This window comes from Rousettus aegyptiacus, unplaced genomic scaffold (assembly GCF_014176215.1).
Source record: "Rousettus aegyptiacus isolate mRouAeg1 unplaced genomic scaffold, mRouAeg1.p scaffold_m13_p_8, whole genome shotgun sequence".
Classification (NCBI taxonomy): domain Eukaryota; kingdom Metazoa; phylum Chordata; class Mammalia; order Chiroptera; family Pteropodidae; genus Rousettus; species Rousettus aegyptiacus.
This window is the reverse complement of record NW_023416311.1, coordinates 97960188-97981773: the sequence shown is the minus strand read 5'-3', so window position 1 is coordinate 97981773 and position 21586 is coordinate 97960188. Positions and strand designations below refer to the sequence as shown.

Genomic DNA, 21586 nt, shown 5'->3' with positions numbered 1-21586 from the left:
AGCAATCATTCATACTTACTACCTTGGCATATAGATTTAGCTAAGTAAGTGATCAAAGAATTTAAAGAAATGCATGTGAGTTAATATATTGGGTAAATTTATACATATAACAGGAGTAAAGAAATGCCTGAACATAACACTGTATTTCGAAGTATTTACTTTAAAATAAATTTGCCTTTCTTTCTTTTGCAGAATAAGGTGAACAGTAATAACCTTTATTTTTGTGGAAATTAAACAAAATGATAATGTGAAAGAAGTTTGACAGCTCTGAGGTAAGAATGATTTTACCTTTGGATCTTCATAGAAATATCTCCCCTACCGCTTGTGCAATGCCTGTTAGTGAAGAAGTGGCTTCAAAGGTGTTTATTGGATATTTAAAGGTGTAAACTTGGATAAAATTAAATGATAAATGGGGGTTGGAGACATCACAAGCAAGGAATGGAAAAGAGGTATAATTAACCCAAAATTTTGATTATGCTAACTAAAGCAGATGGATAAATTACTCAATCAGTCAATCACATTTGTTTTGTATGAGGAAATAAGTTTTACTAAATATATAAAGATTTTACAAACTAGGGGGGCAATGACATAATAATCTAAAATTAAGTAATAGTAAAAACTCTGATGATAAATACACATGAGAGTAATGCGAAGAGGCTTCACTGAAGTACAAGTGAATAGTTTCATTTCTTTGTTGGTGAAAAACTGTTAAGCATAGTGGAATATGAATGAAGGAATAGATATGGAAATAATAAAACTACCATATGTTTAGTGCTGACATTTCCAGACCCCCATTGTGAATTTAATTTGCATTTGCCCCATTATTAATAAAGTTAAGCATCCCTTTGTACATTAAATGATTATTTTAAAACTATATTAACTCTTTAACAACACATAGGTAAAATGATTTTGTTGTGGACTATTGGACTTCACATTTTTGGAAATAAGGAAAAAATGAAGTAACAACTCTTGTGTACCCAAATTTTATACTATCATAAGATGTTAAATATTTTTATAAATTTCATTTTGAAGTAATTCTAGCTCAAATGGCATTAATAAATTGTAAATCATTCTTAATTTGATCAAAGTAGTACTTAATTTTTCAAGTACACATGGGGAGAAATGAAAATAGTTTAAGGAATTGTACTATACAGATAAATGTTTTCACTATAATTTTCTTTTCCATCTTTTATTACTATTTATGTTAGACTTCTTAAGTTGATTTTTAGCAATATGGAAAAATTAGTATAAAATACAAGAGGAAGATGAGAAATTAAAAATGAATATTCAGATACAACAAAGGAAAATAAAAGAACTCAATCTGTACAAACACCTAGTACTAGCCACCATTAGAGGAAGTCAGCAAAGTGAAAAATACAATAGACAATGAGAGGATATAAGGCAGTGATGAGGGAAGAGTGGGATGGAGATGGAGAAAATAGGTGAGGATGATATTGTTCTTTTGTTTTTTCTTTGTATTTGCCTGTTTATGTCACTGGTCCGAGATCTCACGGAAAATGAATTCTATAAATTTCTGCATTCTCTGTAGAAAGTGCATTTGGCAGATATTAGGTCTTTTGACAATTATTTGTTGAATGAAAGAATGTTCTGCCTCAGTCATACTGGTCTGTGTGAAGTCACTGCATCATTTGATTACTAAGTGCTATATAGCTACCTTAAAATTAACACTACCCCAGAGGCTCATCATAAGCCAATAAATCCTAGTTATATCATCTATATAAATAAATTTCAGGAAACTAGTGCATATAGATTTGTGTTAGTGAAAAGGGAAAGTTAGTAAATAAGGATCTCTTTTGGGATATGATATTAGAGAGGTAAGTAATGTGTTCTTAACTTATTTTATGAAATGCATATACTATTCTAACAATAATCAGTTAACAATGAACAATATCACTGTAGCCAGGAATCATTTGGATATAAGACAACAAATGTTTTAAAATCTTAAATAAAAAGAATAACTTTGCAAAGCTGGTGATCTCTGATGACCAAGTCTTAATCAATTTTCATGAAGATATATTTGATTTCATAAGGCCCGATATCCCTTGTGTTTATCTCCCAAGTCCTAATGTCTCTATGTGTCATCACTGTAGTTCTCTAATATTCTTTCGTGAGTAATTAGCTACATTAAATGTTTGTATCTAAAAAGAGAAGACGAATTGCCAGGGAATAATATTTTAAGAGGGGACTATAGCCCTAAAGCCTTGGAGCTTATGGCATAAGACTGATTAGGTAGCCTATTGTGAAATATAAATCAAAATTTGCTGCAGGATAATGTAATATTAGAGAGGACATTCAGATACCTGAATCAAAAGGCTATTTAAATCATATCCCATGACTGTCTATAACAGTACTAGTGCACAGCAGCAAGGAATACAGTATGTGAGGAACTGAAAGCATCTTGTCTATTCTTTATTGGTTAAATAGACAACGGGCTCATCTGTGAAAGGGGATTCTGACATCTCGCAAAAAAAAAAAAAAAGGAAACAAGTTAAAGCTAGCTTTAGTGAGAGACTGCAACATGGAACTAAAAAAAAAAAAAAAATACAAAAATACACACACACAAAACCCAGAAACTACATAACCAGCTCCATTTTCCATCTGCTTAGCAACAGCATCACTGTTTATTTCTCTCAGTTACTTCATTCTTCTCACTATTTGAAGATTGATTGTCTGTAATAGATTAAAAAGGAAGAGACTATTTTGAGGATACTATTGTATTAATACCATTTGATATGATGTTTGGTGGAAACTGGATGCTCAGTAAATTTTAATATTCAGTGTTTCTCACTAATAATGGAGAAGGCCCACTCCAGGTTTCCATATGCTTTCTGAGGTTGGATATGTATGAGACTGACTTGAATAACTGTGAACAAATTTCAAATTACTGGTAGGGAAACACTAACACTAGGAATTCTTTTGTTCAGTATCTCTTCAATCACATTTGTAAAAGTAAATTCTCGAGAAGCAGATTTGACTGAAGGAAGTATGAACTCATAAAAAATTCAAAGATCATATCTCATATGCATATATAGTTGGCAATAGAGATGTTGAGAAGACTAGGATTGTTTTTCTTTAACAGAGTATAAAAAAGCCCACTAAATGTATATGAGAGTTGCAATAATAAACAATCATTATGTCTTTAGACAAGATCACTGAAGGCAACAGAATTGGTTGGTGTTAGGGAATACAAGATCCTGAGAAATCACCAGAAGGGTGTTAGCATAAAGTAAAACTTAAACTAAATGGCGTGATTAGAAATGGGAGGGAAATAAAGAGACAAGTGATACAATTTATAGCAGATATAGAGATATGTCATATAATTTAAATATATGTCAATATTGATGAACAGGGAATATCATATAATAAAAGGTCTGATTTAGAACCAGGAAAAAAAAAACGATGCTTATGAAGTTCAAATAGACATCTTCTTATGAATCACAACTGCCATTGTCACATGTATTCTTCCATGCCACTAGATGAATAACTATGAATGCAAATGAGGGCAGTTAAATCCACATCTTTGAAAATATTGATTCTTAGATTAAGTATACTCATTTATTTCAGCAATGGATTTGTATAGTTAATAAGGCCTTTGGGAGCCATGTGGATTTCAGGCACCTTATGGAATCTTTCTTGAGAACAGCTTAACATGGTTGTTATGATGATACAACATCTTGCTATTTTAAATTACATTTTTAATGATGATTTAAATTTTATAATGAAATAGTTTAGCTTTATCTTTGACAATCTAAATAACCTATGTACTGAAGTATAAATACACCTTACCAGAAAATAGATACCTTTGACTTCACCCTCCCTTGTTTCTGATGTGCTTTTCTGACTGCTTTGATTAATGGAATATGGCAAAAGTGATGTTTATGAGTTTTGAGACTGAGTTACAAAAAGATTATGCCAGGTGGCTGCTTAGATTATCTAGTTTCATTTTGACCAAGCCTGTCTTCAGAGGCAAACATTAGAAAGCAGAAGCGGACCCAACAGATAAGTGTCAGATAAGAATAAAGGGGAAAAAATAGATAAATAAGAGAATGCACTAATATCTGTCCCACATATGCCATTCCCATGGAATGTTACCATTTTATGACAATCTAATAAACCTATTTTTTCTTAAGAATATTAGTCTAAGTGCTTCGTTTTGCTTTTACTAATCAAAGTAGAAAAGAGTCGTTGGTGGAATATGACAGTGAATGCATCCCGGTTTGTCTGCTACTCTTAGCAGGAGGGATTGTCACTGCTCAGGGATATAAACCAACTAAAAAAAAAAGAAAAAGAAAGAGTAGAAATCTGAGCGAGCGTTATCTTGAATAAAGGCCAAAGAGAAAATATTTTTTTAAATACAAATTATGGGTCTATGGCCATGCCACCCTGAACAAGCCCGATCCCCTCTGATCTTGGAAGCTAAGCAGGGTCAGGCCTGGTTAGTACTTGGATGGGAGACCACCTAGGAAGACTAGGTGCTGTAGGCATAAAAATAAATAAATAAATAAATAAATAAATAAATAAATAAGGAATTGTAAGCTTACAAGGTCCTTGCAATCTGTGAGGTCAACCAAGGGTTGCCTTGCCTAAAAAATGTGTGTGTGTGTTTGTGTGTGTACACTTACACATATATATAAATAAATATATTTAATATAAATATATATGCACATACACATATATATACACATATTATATAAAATATATATATTATGTACAAATTATACACATACAAATTATATAAATTGTATTTGTCTTGTAGAGGTTTGAAACTTTCCATCTTAAAAGTGTTATGTCTAGCATAAAGGACTCTCCTGCCATTTAGCCAATAATATCCATAAAAATTCTAGCATAGTCATCATGACAGGGTTTTAAGTAAATTCATTATTCTAATAAGTTATTATGTAAAATTGCATGGCTTTGACTTTTGTTTTCCCATGGCCATTTCCCCCTTTTATACTTAATGATCTGTATGGAATTGTAAAATATGCGGTACTTTGTTATGGCACAGCAAAATTTGCAGGAGAATGAAATTTTGCATTTCAAATGAGATGAACCCCTGAGTCTTTGCATACGGTAATAACTAAAATAAAATTCTACCTCCATCTAGGGGCAACCAATTTGTCTGATACTTGTCAAGGTGAAAATAGTCTATATAGCTCTTAATTTGGATAAACACAAAATTGACTCTAACATGGCAGTGAGTCAGATTCATCATCACCAAGTGGATGTGCAGCAAATGATTAATTGTTGGCTACAGCTTTTTTAAAGCTGTCCTAAATAAGTAATTACCTTTCTTTTTGTTGTAGAAAAAACTTTATATAAATTTTAAGAAAGAATAGATTATCAATCATAAAAAATTTAAAAAGAAATGTTATAAGGCATCTTTGAAGTTATAAACTTCTAGAATCCTAATATCACAAAGCTATTATATATAATATACATCAATAATTTAATAACATATATAAATATTAATTTAATGTATAATAACTTTTATAATATAATATATATATTTAAAGAAAAATATAGAGACAGAATGATTTGTCTTTTCTCTGGAAATAATCTTAGACTCTTCCTCTAATTACCAAAGAGCTAATTAAAAGACAACTTATTGGAAAAGCTTCAACTGTAACTTACCTGTAAGACTACGATCTATATGTAACATACTGTCATGATTCTGGAGAATTTATATAATCTTAGCCATTGAGATCATGGGAAAAAACATGAAAAATAAAGTCAAATTAGAAAATATTGATTTGAGGATGATAAAAGACTCCAGTGAGGAGCACTGCCCATTTTTCATTCCAAATGGGAACCTCTGGAGTTCTTTCACCAAAATTAAATATGTAGAACTGACTGGAGAAACGTCACAGCTCAAATACTGGATTTATAAGAAATGGAAACGCCCTTTACCTTCCTTCTGCTCTTTACCTCCTTTTTACTAACTTACGCAATTTCTTATTTTTTTTTCTTTTATTATACACATTATCTACTGGATTCTTCTGATAGTTAATTTGGATTTTACTATTACATGTCTCAATATAAAAAAGGAACATTTCACTTTCCCCCATTCTCTCAGTATAATGATAGCTTTTGGTTATAGTAATATGTATTATTTCATTGTCGTAATTTTAAATGTGATTTATTTCCAAGTTGAATAAAATCACTTTTATTTTCTTGGACAGTGATTGTTATGGAGTGAATCATTGACCTATGTGGTCATGCACTGAATTTCACATATGTATCCTTTCACTGATTTATCTCTAATTTTTTGATAAATTCTGAAACATCTATAATATAGTCTATATCAGATATTCTATTCTATTTTTCTTGGTCTTTTCTTCTAGATTTTTATGCCTTTCTGTTATTATCTGCGTGAGCTGATCTATATGTGCTTCTCTAGGATGTTCTTACATTCCTGAGCATTTTCTTCATTTATCTTCTAGATTGTATTTTCTTTTTACTGGATGTCATATCTTCATCTTTCTTGTTGTTGTTTTGTTTAGCCTATTTTGTATAGTATATAAGAACATGAAAAGTAAGGTTTTGAGAACATTTAGGTCCCAAGGCAAAATGTTGCAAAGAACTGAACATAAAATGAATAAATAAATTTTTTCTCATCATAGAATAACTATAATCGTTTTTGATTGAAAATCATATGATTGAAGGAACACCGGCAAATAGTTCTAAATAATTTTACTACATCATTAGTTCTTTCCTCTCTTTCATTAGCAATAAGTCATCCTCCATTTATAGTTTAAAGCCAATTTAAGGCCAGCTTAAATTTTCTTAGAGGCTTTAAAACAGATGGTAGCAGCTGTTTAAAGTGGATATGGTTATTATACCTAACCATTCACGTTTTAATTCAGTTGATATCAACTCTTCATAAATACAAAAAAAAAGTACTTGAAAATTATTTTTATGTTATGAAATGTAAATAACATAGGAGTATACAAGCAGTAGATAAAAAATGATAATGCATAATACTTTATCTAATAAGACCAATAGCAGTACACTTTGATTCACAAATACAGGTATATTTTCTGCCATATTTCTAACAATGATTTCTTTCTAGTAATTAAATTTTCTTTTTCCTTTTTCCTCCTCTTCCTTTATATCAGAAATATTTGCCATTGGTACCTTGCGTTGTTCTCTGACTTTTAGCTTATATGATGAAAGGCACAATCAACACCAGATGGTTCACCTGTAGGTTTATCAATCTCCATTAAACCCTGCATACTAAATGTCTGGAGAAGAAAATCAGGTATTCTTTTGCCCACGTTGTCTTCATATTAGGTATATACGATAGTTAATTTTATGTGTCAAATGGCTGGGCCAGGATACCCAGACATTTGGTGAAACAATAATTTAGATGTTGCTGCGAAGGTATTTTTGATGAGATTAACATTTAAATCAGCCAAATTTGAGTTAAGCAGATCACCCTCTTTAATGCGGGTGGGCCTCATCCAGCCAGTTGAAGGTATTCACAAAAAACAGATTGGAATTCTCCAGGAAAGGAAATTCTGCCTCAAGATTGCCTCCGGACTCAGTGCAACATTAACTTTTCCCTGCTCCTCCAGCTTCCCAGCCCACATCACAGGGTTGGAACTTGCCAGCTTTCATCATTCGCATGAGCCAATTTCTTAAAGTTCTTTCTATGTGTATGTCGTCATCCTATTGGTTCTGTTTCTCTGACAAATGAGAGGAATGCTGCCAGTCTAAAAGACAAAATTTAGAGATGAAAAAAAGTATTCCAAAAAAGAGTAAGTGTTGAATGTAGGTTTGTTTTCAACTTTATCTTTGGGGGACAGTTATTCAGATTATCCTACTTTTTAATAAGACTTAGTTTGTGGTCTCTTGGCCTCTAAATTAGATGTTTTATTGTATAGTTTTTATGATTAATATGAATGAATTGCAATACCTTATCAAAAGTACTGCCCTTATACGGTAACAGAAATAGCTTGAATAAATATTTTTTTCACTCATTTAATTGGCCCAAGAAGTAAAATGACTTTGAGTCATCGTATCCTAGTGCTGTTTTCCCATTCCCTGAACAAAAATAAAATGAAAATTTGGAGACCTTGTGGGCAATCAGAGCTAAGTTTATTATTGGACACGCACGGAATTATGTTCTGTGTTTAAAAAATATACTAATTTAATTCATTTTCTCTAATTCTAAATGCATCCTCCTAGAGGTTCTTTTATTGAACTATCGAAAGATGATGAATAGTGATAGAGTCAAGGCAACTCAAAATTTATAAAATTTTCGAAATTAAAAAAATAACTTGATTAATTATGATTTAGAAATGTATAGTTATTTTGTGCAATAATAATAAACCAGATTAACATACTAAAATTGAATATTTTGAGAAAAATATGATTGTTTGCAGGACCATCCTTCTCTTTGCCTGCCAAGAAAATCTTTCAATTCCCACTTACGACTACTTCCTAGACTCAACTTTCCATGGTACAAAAATGAAGTTCTCTTTGTCTTAGATGTTTCTAATAACTCTCTAAATGTGCAGTTCCTGAGTTCAGACTGCTTGGTGGCTTAAACCGAAACAAAATCTTCCCACAAAACAACCATCACCTCTTAAGCACATTTTATAAAATGAGTCACAAAGAAATGGTTCTTTCCTGGATTCCAGATGCACAGTGCACACAGTTGTGTCTCAACCCCCAAACATATATCTTCACAGGATGTTAGGAAATGATGCTAGTGTACCTTCTTACTCTTTGTTCATGAGTAGCCACCTAAGTCTTCCATGTGGTACTTGCTGATGACATTCATAGGCAACATAGCATGGTTGCTCATATGGAGTGTTATCCAATGCCATTGCATGGCTGACGGAATTGAATGGTCCATCATGATGATGGAAGGATTACTTTAAACCAGCCAATAATGAGATAGGGTTATTAATGCTTATGAGAGGACGGGATAGTGAGATCTATAGTGTCCTATGGTTAGGTGGCTAGATTAAACACAGATGATAGATTGCTTTGTGCAGATATAGAGACCACAGATACAAGAGCAACAAAATACAAGATTAGGCAAGTAATTTGTCAACCAAGTGACTGTGGAATTCACAGACCAGTGAATTCTAAAAAGATCTGTGAGTTAAGTGGGGTCTAAATAGGTACTGAGTGAGTCTAATTTTTGATCGAAGGGTGAAAGATACAGACACACCACCACTTCTGTTTGTCTTTATTTTTATTGTAGCCTTTCAAGTGAGTATAAAATATTATCTCATTGTGGTTTTGATTTGCATTTCCTTAATGGCAAATGAGGTTGAACGTTTTTCATGTACTTGTTGGTCTCATATATTTTCTTTGAAAAACATCTATTCTAAGGACTTGAACTTTTTTAAAATTGTGTTATTTATTTTTCCACTAATGAGTTGTAATACTTTATATACTCTTTATATTAAACTTTTACCAGATGTATAATTTGTAAATATTTTTCCCATTTTGTAGGTCATCTTTTCAGTTTATTGATATCCGTGATGCATGAAAGTTTAATTTTTTATGAAGTCCAACTTATCTGTGTTTTTTTTCTTCTTTATTTTGCTGTCAAATCTAAGAATCCACTGTGAAATCAGAGGCCATAAATATTTACCTTTATGTTTTCTTCTAAGTTTTTTTATAATTTAATTTCTTACATTTAGGTTATTGATCAATTTTGAGTTAATCTTTATGGAATCAAGTATGGGTCCAATTTCATTCTTTTATATATGGTTGTCAAGTTCTAGAACTATTTATTATAGAAACTGTTATTTTCCTATTGAATAGTCTTGGCGCCCTTGTGGAAATTGAATTGGTCATAGATGTTTGGTTTATTTCTGCATTCTGGAATTCAGTCTCAAGGCTGAAATATCAATTCATAACTGAATTTGCACCCTGCTGGCCTGCCTGTCTGCCCTACAAATTCCAGACATAATCTTGTGAAACATTTTCAGATTTCAGGCCGCATAATCTTGTGAAACATTTTCATAAAATCTTTCTTTATTTAGATCTAGATCTTCTGTATACTACTGGTTCTTTTTCTCTGAATAACCCTGAGTAATGCACCTTGTATGTGCTGAATCACTTTTCTCTTACTACTTTCAAGATACTCTTTAGCTTTGTCTTTCAACAGTTTCCAGCCATCCTTTCTTCAAACATTTTCTCCCCTTTCTCTCCATCTTATCCTTCTGAAACTTGCATAATGTGCATGGTGGTACCCTCAATGGTATTCCACATATTCCTGAAGCTCTCATCATTTTTCTTCATTGTGTGTGGTTCTTTGTGCACTTTGTAATTATTTTGTTGTTTTTGATAATCAAACATGTTGAAAATTGTAATCCGATAACCTTGGAAATTCTCCCTTTCCAGTATTTCCTATCATTTTGTTGAGGGTTCCTGTCATCCGTTTTAATGGCTTTGCCAAACTATTTTTGCAATGACTATTTCATGTTACGTCTGCTCACTTAAATGTGTTTCATTAACTTTGCAGTCAGTCAGTGACCTCAGAGAGATTTCCTTAATTGTCTAGGTCCGGGAAGAAAAGCTAGATATAAATGTACTCTGCTTTTTTGAATTATTTTGATAGATGCTTTTCAGAAATTCACTTCAGCCCAATGGAGTTGAAACGATGACCACCCTGTATACCAGTGAACCTCTAGGCTGGTCAAAACACACAACTTTAATTTTTAGAGGACATGTCTTTATGTACATTCTGGCAGCAGCAAACCCAATAAAGAATATGTAGACTTCCCAGGACTGTTTGCTATAGGCTGGGGAATGGTAGCCTCTTTCTGACATACTAAAATTTAAAATATACAAGCATCTTTCATCAATAAGTGCTTCTTTAGACACTATAAGTGTTCAACTGGACACCAGAGATTTGAAATATTTTTATTCTGACATTTCTGGACAGCTCAATAGCTGTTTCATAGGTAAATCAGTTCCTAGAGCTTCCTACTAGACCAACTTCTATGATGACGTCATTCATTATAATTTATAACTGTTTCATAGTAAAATTTGGGGGATTATTAATTTTTATTTGTCTTTAACTATTTTTGTTTGTGTCCAAGATACATATATATGTCTTTCCTGAATAATCTCCATATTTCTGGGATTTTATTTCACATCACTCAGAAAATATTCTTTACATGTGATCTCTTGTTAGAATTATGTGGTTCATTGCTTCATAAGAGATGTAGATTTCTTTTCTGTTTTCCTTCATTCTTTCTTTTTTTCCACATTGACTTTAGCTAGGGAAATGGGCAAAGACATTAATTTTCTTCTATCTTATTGCAATTTTAAACTACAGTCAATACAGTAAGTTTTTTTCTTTCTTTATAACTTTGGCATGTTTTGATAGTAGCAAAAATTATTTTTAAGAGATGAACTATGCAATAAACATAAGTTTTACATATTTGGTGTTTAAAAATGTATATAAATCATCTATTCATAATAATGGTAATTTATCCAGTGAATAATGCTTTCCATGTATGCATATCATAAGAGAGATAAGCATACACAAGCCATTATGGTAATTTCTTTTAAATATTAACTTCAAGGAAGGAATTGAATTTTCAAGTATTTCATTATGATAATATAGTACAAAGTATCATATAATAGTTTTATTCATATGTAATTTTTTATTTTCTGAATAAGACAAGGACCTACTACAATTCTCAGACTTATTGAAAACATAGTTTTATAATAAATGCCACAAAGCTTTCTGGTGGGCATTCCTAATTTTTAAATTTATTTTAAATTAATTCATGTTCTCTTTGAAGATCAGAGTAAATACCATCTTCAATTTTATTTTATACCCGGCTAATCCAAAATCAATATTGAAAAAATTTATTGTAGCTCCATTACCTTGAGATTATCATTTCTGCAATATATATGCTACCCTAAGTACTTTTTTAAAAAACTTAAATTATTGCTATTAAAATTCTGTACCTTAATCTTTCTTTTCCAGTTCAAAATCATCATGATTTATATAGATATTTGGTCCTTAAGACATTAAAAGATACTCTAAAACAAATCTTAAAATGTCTTAAATATGTCTATATAGTTAGAGAACTTCATAAAAGTAAGATTATTTTTCTTAGAAATTTAAATAAAATCTGTAAATAGACCATAATATAATGTCAAAGTGCCTTGAATACTCTTGAGGAGAATTATAGCTTCCTGCTTCCTGCAAAAATAAAGATAACCAAGAAATACAGCTTCACTTTTGAATTTATGTAGTATATTACTTTTTTTTTAATTTCTGTAGACTATTATTGGTCAACTAACATTAAAATATTCTTTAGTTTTGTCAACATTAGTCAAGAAATTTGTCAATCAAATATTTACCTCCACAGCCACTTTCTATTTAAAATCACTTCCCAACTATGAGGTACAATCTAAGCTAATTAGCTTGACTTAAAACCTTCCACAACTCACTCTAATATCTTTCTTCAGTTTCATCTCCTGCTCACTACCCACCACTCCAACCACTAAAAAACTTTTTTTTTTTAAGAATAAACTTGTCGACATATTACTTAACAACCCTTTTATAGCTATTGTTGATAACTAGAGGGAGTGAGGAAAGGAGAGAGGGAGAGAGGGAGGGGAAAAAGGGGAGGAGAGAACCTTGACATTTTTCAGGCTATACTGCACATGAATCTTCTCTTCCTGCATTTTTTGTAATTTCTGTAGTATATGTTCCTTGAATAGAGAGTCAATATGGTCTTACTTTATCACCATCACCATCATCATTATTGCTATTATTGTAAGCCATCACCTTCACCTTCTCAGTAAGTCCCTAAGAGTAATAAGTCAACCATTAAATATTAAGATAGAGTCAGTAAATGCATGAAATAATTTTAAAATACCAGTAGCAGCTTTAAAATAAAAAATATACAAACAACTCACATAATTTGTCAAAGTCTAGCTCTGCAAGGATGAACATACACATCTGTTTATTTGCTTATCCACTTTCTCTTTTATGCATAAACATATTTGGAAACCACTTAAAATATTAGAAACTATGTTTTATAAAAGAAAAATAAATATAATTAATAACAAGTATTTCCTGTCATTAAAGGAAGTATTTATGCTAGAAGGAGAAATGTGTTTCTGACTTGTTTCATAGCTTTTGCTGTTTTTCCTGGTCCACACATCGGCATAGCTCTCCTGCCATTATTGGATATTTCTTGAAAGCTCATATTGGGAAGAAAATGCAGTATGACAAAATACAAAGTCAAGTAGATTTCAAAGCCTTGAAAGAGATGATTAAGTAGAAAAATCAACTCAAATTAATTGACGGATGGAAAAATGAATGAACACTTTCAACTTCATTCTGATGTCAAAACCATTGTCACTCCGTTGAACTCATTAGTCATGAATATGTATTTACATACATACATATACAAATACATATACGAATGTGTATATATACCTCTAAAAGTATATGTATATATAATTTCATATATATAATTCCATTTATTGTTTCACAACCCAACATACTGACTTTAATTTCTGATTTTTTTTTTCATTTTGGCAATTAAAAAACATAAAGATACACTGTGGACTTTATCAAAATGTAACCACATGGAAACTCTCAAAGAATCATACTAAAATCCATACTTTAAGAGATTCAAATAATGTTGTTTTTAACAGAATTATGTGAATTAAGATACCAAATAGTTATTTTAGAAGTTATCACTTTTGGTATTAAAATAGTGCATTAGCATAATTTTGTTAAAATATCTGCTAGTCATTTTTGCTTTTCCATTTCATATTATTATAATATTTGAGGGGCACAAAATTTCTTTTGTGGTGTGTTAGAGCTTTTCTCTTCTTAATATATCAGTGCTTAATAAATATTCTAAACATGTATATTGAGTAATGCTAACTACCTTCAATATATCAATATAAAATTAAAACAACTTCTCCATTGTTGTTATACAGAAAGAGATAGCATGTTTATAATTATATTATTTTGAAAAATGTAAATTTTCTATCAGGACTATATTCTTATGACATTTTGAGATTGAGTTTTAGAATAAACATTTGGCAATATTTTTTTTTCTGTACTACCTAATGTAAAATTCTGACATATCATTCATATAATGATAAAGTATATTTTAAACAACATCTTTTACATGATATAAATTATGTATCATGTTTGGTCAAAACAGTGTGAACTTTTCTATAAGTACTAAAAAAGTTCTTATATTTAATTACTTCAAAGTGAGTAAAGCTAGATAATTATGAATAATTGTTGGACTATGTCAACTCTCTGTAACTAGATTCAAACTTTTGATGTAAGACATTAATATTTGGAACAGTATTTTTTGCCATAAAGATATTATTTAATTGTGTTCTCTCTTTATCTTCTTTGACTCTGGTAAAAAAGAATGCCCTTTTTTGCATAATGACACAGCTGTGTTTCTCAAATTTTGTATCATTTATTTAAGTCATTATAGTCATTTTGTATTATTAATCCGGAGATTAATTTTCCTTGTAAAGCGCAAAACACAGTTTAATACAGAACATAAGTCTTTCAGAATATAGCAGTTTCCCTATAAAGCAATAAAAAAAAGTAATTGGAGGCTGAGCAGCTTGTAGATGTTCATATAAATGTATGAAAATGAATGTGTGTCAGCTATGAACTTTTGCATTTCTTCATTTAAAACATAAATTATGCTTAGCCATGAGAAAGGACACCTTTTCATTTTTGAAAATGCTATCACAGCTTTAAAGTCTCTTTCACTTCCATTTCAAAAGTTATTTCAGTCATACTTTCAACCAGATTGAAAAAATTACCTGTGTAATTTCTGATAGAAAAAGGTATTTAATGCTCTGCTCTGTTTTTACAAAATATGTTTGTTAATTTTTTTCCCCAAAAAATTTATGTTGAAAATATAGCACAGTCAATTACGACCTTTTCTTTTAAACTGATTGATTCTCTAAAATTATTTAGAGCCCCTTAGACTTTCATATCTCTGTAAGACAGTTTTTATAATTTTTATTTACTTAAAATTACTAGTTTTATTGATTCTAAATTGTATAATCTTGTTAAATACATAAGATGTCCCCTTTTTAAATATTGATATTGGTACTTTGTATTTTTAATTAATTTATTCATCAGTCTAAGGAGAAGTTATCAAAGGTAATAATCTCTTCAAATAATCTTTTTTGCAATTTTACTATGCTGTGCATTTAATATAAATTTTCTTAACTTTCGTTCTTTGTATTATTTTTTCTATTTTGCATTTTTCATTTGATATATTTGTTTCTGGAATCTTGAGATGGGATAGTTTGTCAATGATTTTGAACCTGTTTCAATATAAATATATACACTTGAAACTGTAAATTATCCTCTGAGCAGTGTAACTGCATCCCACAAGTTTCCTATGTTGTTTCTTTATTAACTTTCATTTAATTTTCTTTTAATATTTCATATAAATCATAGATTACTTAGAAATATTTTGTTCCAAATGGGTGAAATTATCAATTTTATATATATATTTATCTCTAGATTAATTCCACTGTGCACAGAGAACATATTTTAATGATTTTAATATGACACATCATATAGTCAGTAGCTATATCACATATACTTGAAAACAATGGGAATTAGCATTGTTTGGTACATGTTGTATCAAAGTTTTTTGCTCCAAATGAATGAAATTTTTGATTTATCTTTTTTCTTTATATCTCATTTAAATTTACTGTGGATGGAGAACATATTTTAATATTTTAATAAATTTATTATACAACTTATAGTGTGTGTTCATAACTATATAGTATTCTGTTAAAAACTATGGTAATTCTCATTGTTTTGTATATATTATGTCAAAATTAGAATGTTGCTCAATATTTTCCTTCTTAAAATTAGCCTTAGCTGCTCTTGAGACAGATGTGTTAGTCTTATAGCACAATCATGGACTGTGTTTATATCTAGTTGATTTTGTTTATATTGGGGAAATTTTTTTTTTAAGATTTAGGAAAATTAGATTTAATAAAATAAATATTTTAGGGTACATCAAGAAAATCTAAAACTAATTATTTTAGTTGAAACTATTACTTATAATATAATGTAACATTTCATAATAGAACCAAATATATTTTAACTCTGCCTTTACAGCTAAATATTTAAATAATCTCATAAAATTTATCAATGATAGCTTTAAAAATTAAATCTTAACATTATTTCTTTTAGGAAGAGTAATTATTAAAATAAACCTCATATGTCATTTATTTAAAAAATTGGCTTTCTTATGCCACTTTGAAATTTCACTTCTATAAATTTTGGTCTACTTTTGGTCTTCTTATAATACATATGGGCTATACTTGTACACTTGTGATAAACTTATGTTATTTTAATGTTATAGTTTTAATAATATCCACTAGAATAAATTCTCTTAATTTTTTTCTCTTTTTAAGATTATTTTGACTCTTGAAACAATGCACTTTTGACTCTTGAAACAATGTAAATTTTAGAATCACAGTTTTAGATCTACTAAAAAATTGTGTTGTTTTTTTTTTATTGGGAGTGTTTTGAATTGATAAAAAAGTTTGAGTAAAATTTAAATCTTTACCTTGATGAAACTTTAATACGTTAAGCAATCATCCATTGATTTAGGTGTTCATATAATTTTCTGTGCAAAGTCTGGCATATCTTTTAGTAGACTTTACTTAGACATTTGATATTATTTTTTGGTTGCATTATATAATTTTTTAAATTATGTTTTATATCACTGACACATAGAAATACATTGATTGCAATACATAGCTTTGCAAACAATAAAATTAGATACCCTTAATGTGAATGACAATTACTTGGAGACAATAGTTTCCATTATTGTTTATATGTAAAATATATATATGTATTTATCTATAAATATATATTTCTACATATACACCAACTATTTCTAATTTACTGTACATACTACTTTCTGACTCCCCCATTATAGTGTAAGATTCATATTGGAGAGGACTTGTCTATCTTATTTCTGATATCCTGACACCTAGAAGAATTCTTGACATATATCTCACTATAAATATTTGTTGTTTTCAATGTTTTTTTTAAAGAAACTACTTGCTGCTTATTCTTTTATAACATATCCATACTATAACTCCACATGTTCCAGTATTATTATCCTCTATTTCCCACTGAGCCTTTGATCTTGCCATCACCTATTTAAAATCAGAATATGTGCTCTATATTATTACAGATACCAAGGCTTCTCCTAATCCTCCCTTTATATGCAGAGCATATGCCTCTTGAACATCTGCTGTAATTCTAAACTTTAGTTCCTACATAAACATCGTCAATGCATTTTGAGAGGTGACAATGTTGTCTTCAACTTCTCAACCGTATAATGTGATTTTGGTGAAATGTTTTCCTTGTCAAAATGTTAGCTTACCATTGCTTATGCAACCTGCTGTTTTTATTTTTATTTTGAAGTGTTATGAATAAATAATAGCAGCAATGTACAAGCTTAGAAATGTATGCATGGAGAAACTAAAATAAGTTTCTTGTAACAACACATATTCATAAGACTACAGCTTTAATTATATTATTTTATAGAAGATAGGAAGTAAATGATAGGAGATAGCCTCCATATCAGTAAATTTGTATTCATTCTGAAATAGCTGTCACTATTTTAGTTTAACAATGGATATTCTAGTGGTGAGGAAATACCATAAACATGTGACATGATACTAATGTCTCAGCTTCCTTATTTTCTGTATGAGAATAAGAATAGAATGTTTTGGGTCAGTAAGCTCACTAAGATAGAGCATGGTGCTAATAATTCACAGAATGGTTTCTTTTAGCCACCTAAAAAACATTGAGATTCTCTGATATAGATAGACAAAAACTTCATCCAAGACTGCATAAGCATTTTTCACTCTAATGATATATAACCTCAATCACAGAAACATATAGGAAACACACACACACACACACACACACACACACACACACACACTTTATACAATAGGGAATGGTTGCCAAATTCTAAGAGAATGTACAAACTTATAAACTTCTCTCTCTGATTATTTCCTAAAAAATGCTTTCTTCTGAATAATTTACAAAATATTTTTGGGCTTTAACCTGGATGTTCTATAAGTTTCTGGAAGTCAATAAATTAAATAGTTCTATTTTAAAATCTTCCTTTAATAGATTTCATCTTCATAACTATCTCTCAATATGGGAGACATTGCTAACTTTACTATATCTGGGAACATAAATTTAGAGATTAACTTTTCTAAGATTATTTCATCAGAAAACTTTGCAAGTCCAATTCATTAATTTCCATTTTTGTTTATTCAGTTAGCATTTATTAAACAGTACCCCTAGGCTAAATGGTATGCTTGTTATATAGAGTTAAGAACAGAGTGAACAGACTCTAAAAATACATATGCATGCATACACACACACACACGCGCACACACACACACACACACACACACACACACACACTTAGTGTAGAGTGATTAAAAGAGAATGAGAAGAAAGTTTCACTTTAGGAGAACAATGTTGTGACAATCCAAGCAATAACCATTATCTTAGTTTTAGACTCACTCCCACTTTGAATTCAGCAATATCAAAGTCAGTGGTAACTTTAGGAATACAAATTTAGGTTAAGGTTCGGTGATGTGGAATGTCAATAAGGACTATGAAAGAGAAATCATGAGTATAGAACTTTGAGTGAAAAAGTAGCTAAAGTATGAGGAAAAGAGCATACTTTGTTATTGCTGTGTGTGTGTTTTGTTATGTTTTGTTTTGTTTTGTTTTTATTTAAATAGAAAAGGCTAGAATCCCTTTCAATATCTGGATGTAGTTGAACTGTGAAAGTGAAAGCTGAAAATACATCTGCGATAAGATAACAGATATGCCTGGTTCCATCATATGTGCTCGTTCTACTGAAAGTCTCGGTCTCTTATTTAATCAATACACTAAGTAAAAAGCTAATAAAATTATTTCCTTTTACTATATGGAAGTTCTTCTTCCATTCTTAGTCCTAATTTCATACAATTGTTTTCTTAATAGAATTTTCTCAAAGTACAAAATGCTTGATTTTTGAGAGCAGAAATGATCCACTGTCAACTTTATATTTTACAATAAATTATAAGCCTATTTTTCTGTTTATGAAAGGCAATGAGATGAAAATATGGAGTTCACTAATGTTCATTTCATTATTTATGGATGAATAAAAACCATGTATATTACACTATAAATATTGAAACTCTGAAAAAGAAAAAAAGTCCTAAAGAAGAAATATTTGCTGTGTAGAGGTGAAGGCATCAGAGGAAAATAGAATATGAAACAAAATAATAGAAAATGAGACAAAAAAAATATTTCTGAAAACCAGCAAAATAAGATATGCCATAGCCCTGAAGGTCAATAGCTAATTATCAAATCATAGAAGTAAATGGGGATGTGACTCTTAAAACCAGATTATTGTCTTGCACTCAATCACATACTTTAAAGGTACTGATTGTATTATTTCAATACCTACTATAAATTATGAAGCTCTTTAGCTCTCCCTTAACTTAAATGTACTTTATTACTTTATTAACTTATTTGATAAATTTATTAGGAGTCTAACTCATGTAAGGAACTCGGCAAAGCCCTATAGATACATAGACGGTCCATGTGAGGGGACTCAGCTGGGGAAAATATGCGTACAAACTGCTAAGCTGCAGTGAAATTTTCTAAGTGTAATTGCAGAGGTTACAGAATTTGCAATGGGAAAAGATGAGATTGAGTAATTATATATCTAGGAAATTGGGGGACACTTTATTGAGAAGGTAATAGGTAGAAGTGCCCTGAGGAAATAGTAAGAAAATCGCCCAGGCCATTAAAGAGGAAGAAGATGGATTTTTCGAGGGAGAAGAGGTAGTTAATTCAATGGTGCATTAATTGGGCAAGGAGCGCTGAGGACGGTAAGTTATCCTCTGTTGTAGGGTTTTAAAGCTCTCATCACAGGAATTGACTGCAACATAATGAATAATAGACACATAATGGTAAAATATTAAAAAAATATGCTTAAAGAGCTCATATGTCTGTTCTGAGGTAGAGTATATCTTCCTAATTCTAGTTTGTGTGTATCTTTCATTAGATATCAATACTATCATTCGTGTGTCTTTCTGAGGATATCAAAATATGATAGCCAGTTTAATAAAGAGACCATGAAGCCTCCTTATATCATTTTCATGAGTCTTATTGTTTAAGAGAAATGTATAAATTGAGCCCAAACAACAAATCTAGACAACATTCTTATTTGAAATGGATAACTCTATAATGGCATTCATTCGATAATTCATATTTACTTCTTTTTGTATTTACTCACTTCTTCAACACACATTTTTTAAAGTTTGCTATCTTTCTAATTATGCTGAGTCTATGGATAAAGAAATTAACAAAACAGACAGTCCTTACTTTACAAGATTTATATCTGGGACGTAGCTGTGGGACGTGCATTAAATCAATCTTGACAAAATTATTTATTCAGTTAAAATTGTGTTGAGTGCTACAAAAGAGATGTACTTGTTTTAGGAAAGCGTAAGTGGAGGTAAATTTTCTAAACAGAGAATATTTCCTGGAGGAAGGTAAAATAAAGACATATTATTTTAAAAGAATATGATTCCTCCTATAGCTGCTTTTATTAAGGTTTCATTCAAACTAATTATCAGAGCATTTTATCTTTCATATACATGATTGCTATTTAGTATGTCTGTATTTACTCATCAATTTCAACATTTTAAAAAATAACTGTTGTCTTAGTTTTTGATTCACTACCACTCCCTCCTCTCATCTGAGATATAGTGGAAGAGATAATCAGTGGAAAAGTCACCAAAGGGAAAATAAGTGGCTGGACCATATCACTAAAGGAAAATGGCAAAGTAACTACCTTTCTGGGTCACTCTATATCATCAAATGAGTAAGAATGTACACACTTCACTGATAGAGTATGCTTACCTGTGCTTTAACTGCATTTTCTATGGTAATTTTAATATATTTCCCTATAAAATTCCCTAGTACTCTACTAACAGTATTCTTTACTGATTTTGCATCATTGGCAGAAAAATAGCTTTTTCTCAAGGTTTTCTTCTCTTGATGATGCTGAAATACAATACATATGTAATTTAACATGATCTGAAATTAACTTACTCAAACTTTTCCTAGGATATGAGGACACTAATAGTGTTTATCTTTTCTGTCATATTTAATTTTCAGACTCACATAAATGAGGATAGATCAGAATATGGATGTCAATGTAAAAGAATTGATTTAAATATCATGCAAAATGAATGCCTTTCACATATAAAATTAACCAATGTGCTACTATAGATAAAACATGGAAGTAAATGTGAATATTCTTAAATCACAAATTAAAAGGTACTCAACTGAGGTAAGATTTAATTCTAGGAAAGTAGTTGTTGACTTTCATAATTTAGTTACCAATAGCTCTTTACTAAGAATAAGAAAACATGCATTTATGATTTGCTCTGGTTTTTAGGTCCACCATTTTGTGTGTGTGTGTGTGTGTGTGTGTGTGTATAAATATGTGCA

At 30.4% G+C, this 21586-nt stretch overlaps 1 pseudogene; it reads left to right on the top strand.

Annotated features, from left to right (window-relative positions):
- The first annotated feature begins 4386 nt into the window (after positions 1-4386).
- LOC118607100 lies at positions 4387-4505 on the top strand (annotated as a pseudogene).
- The last annotated feature ends 17081 nt before the right edge of the window (positions 4506-21586 follow it).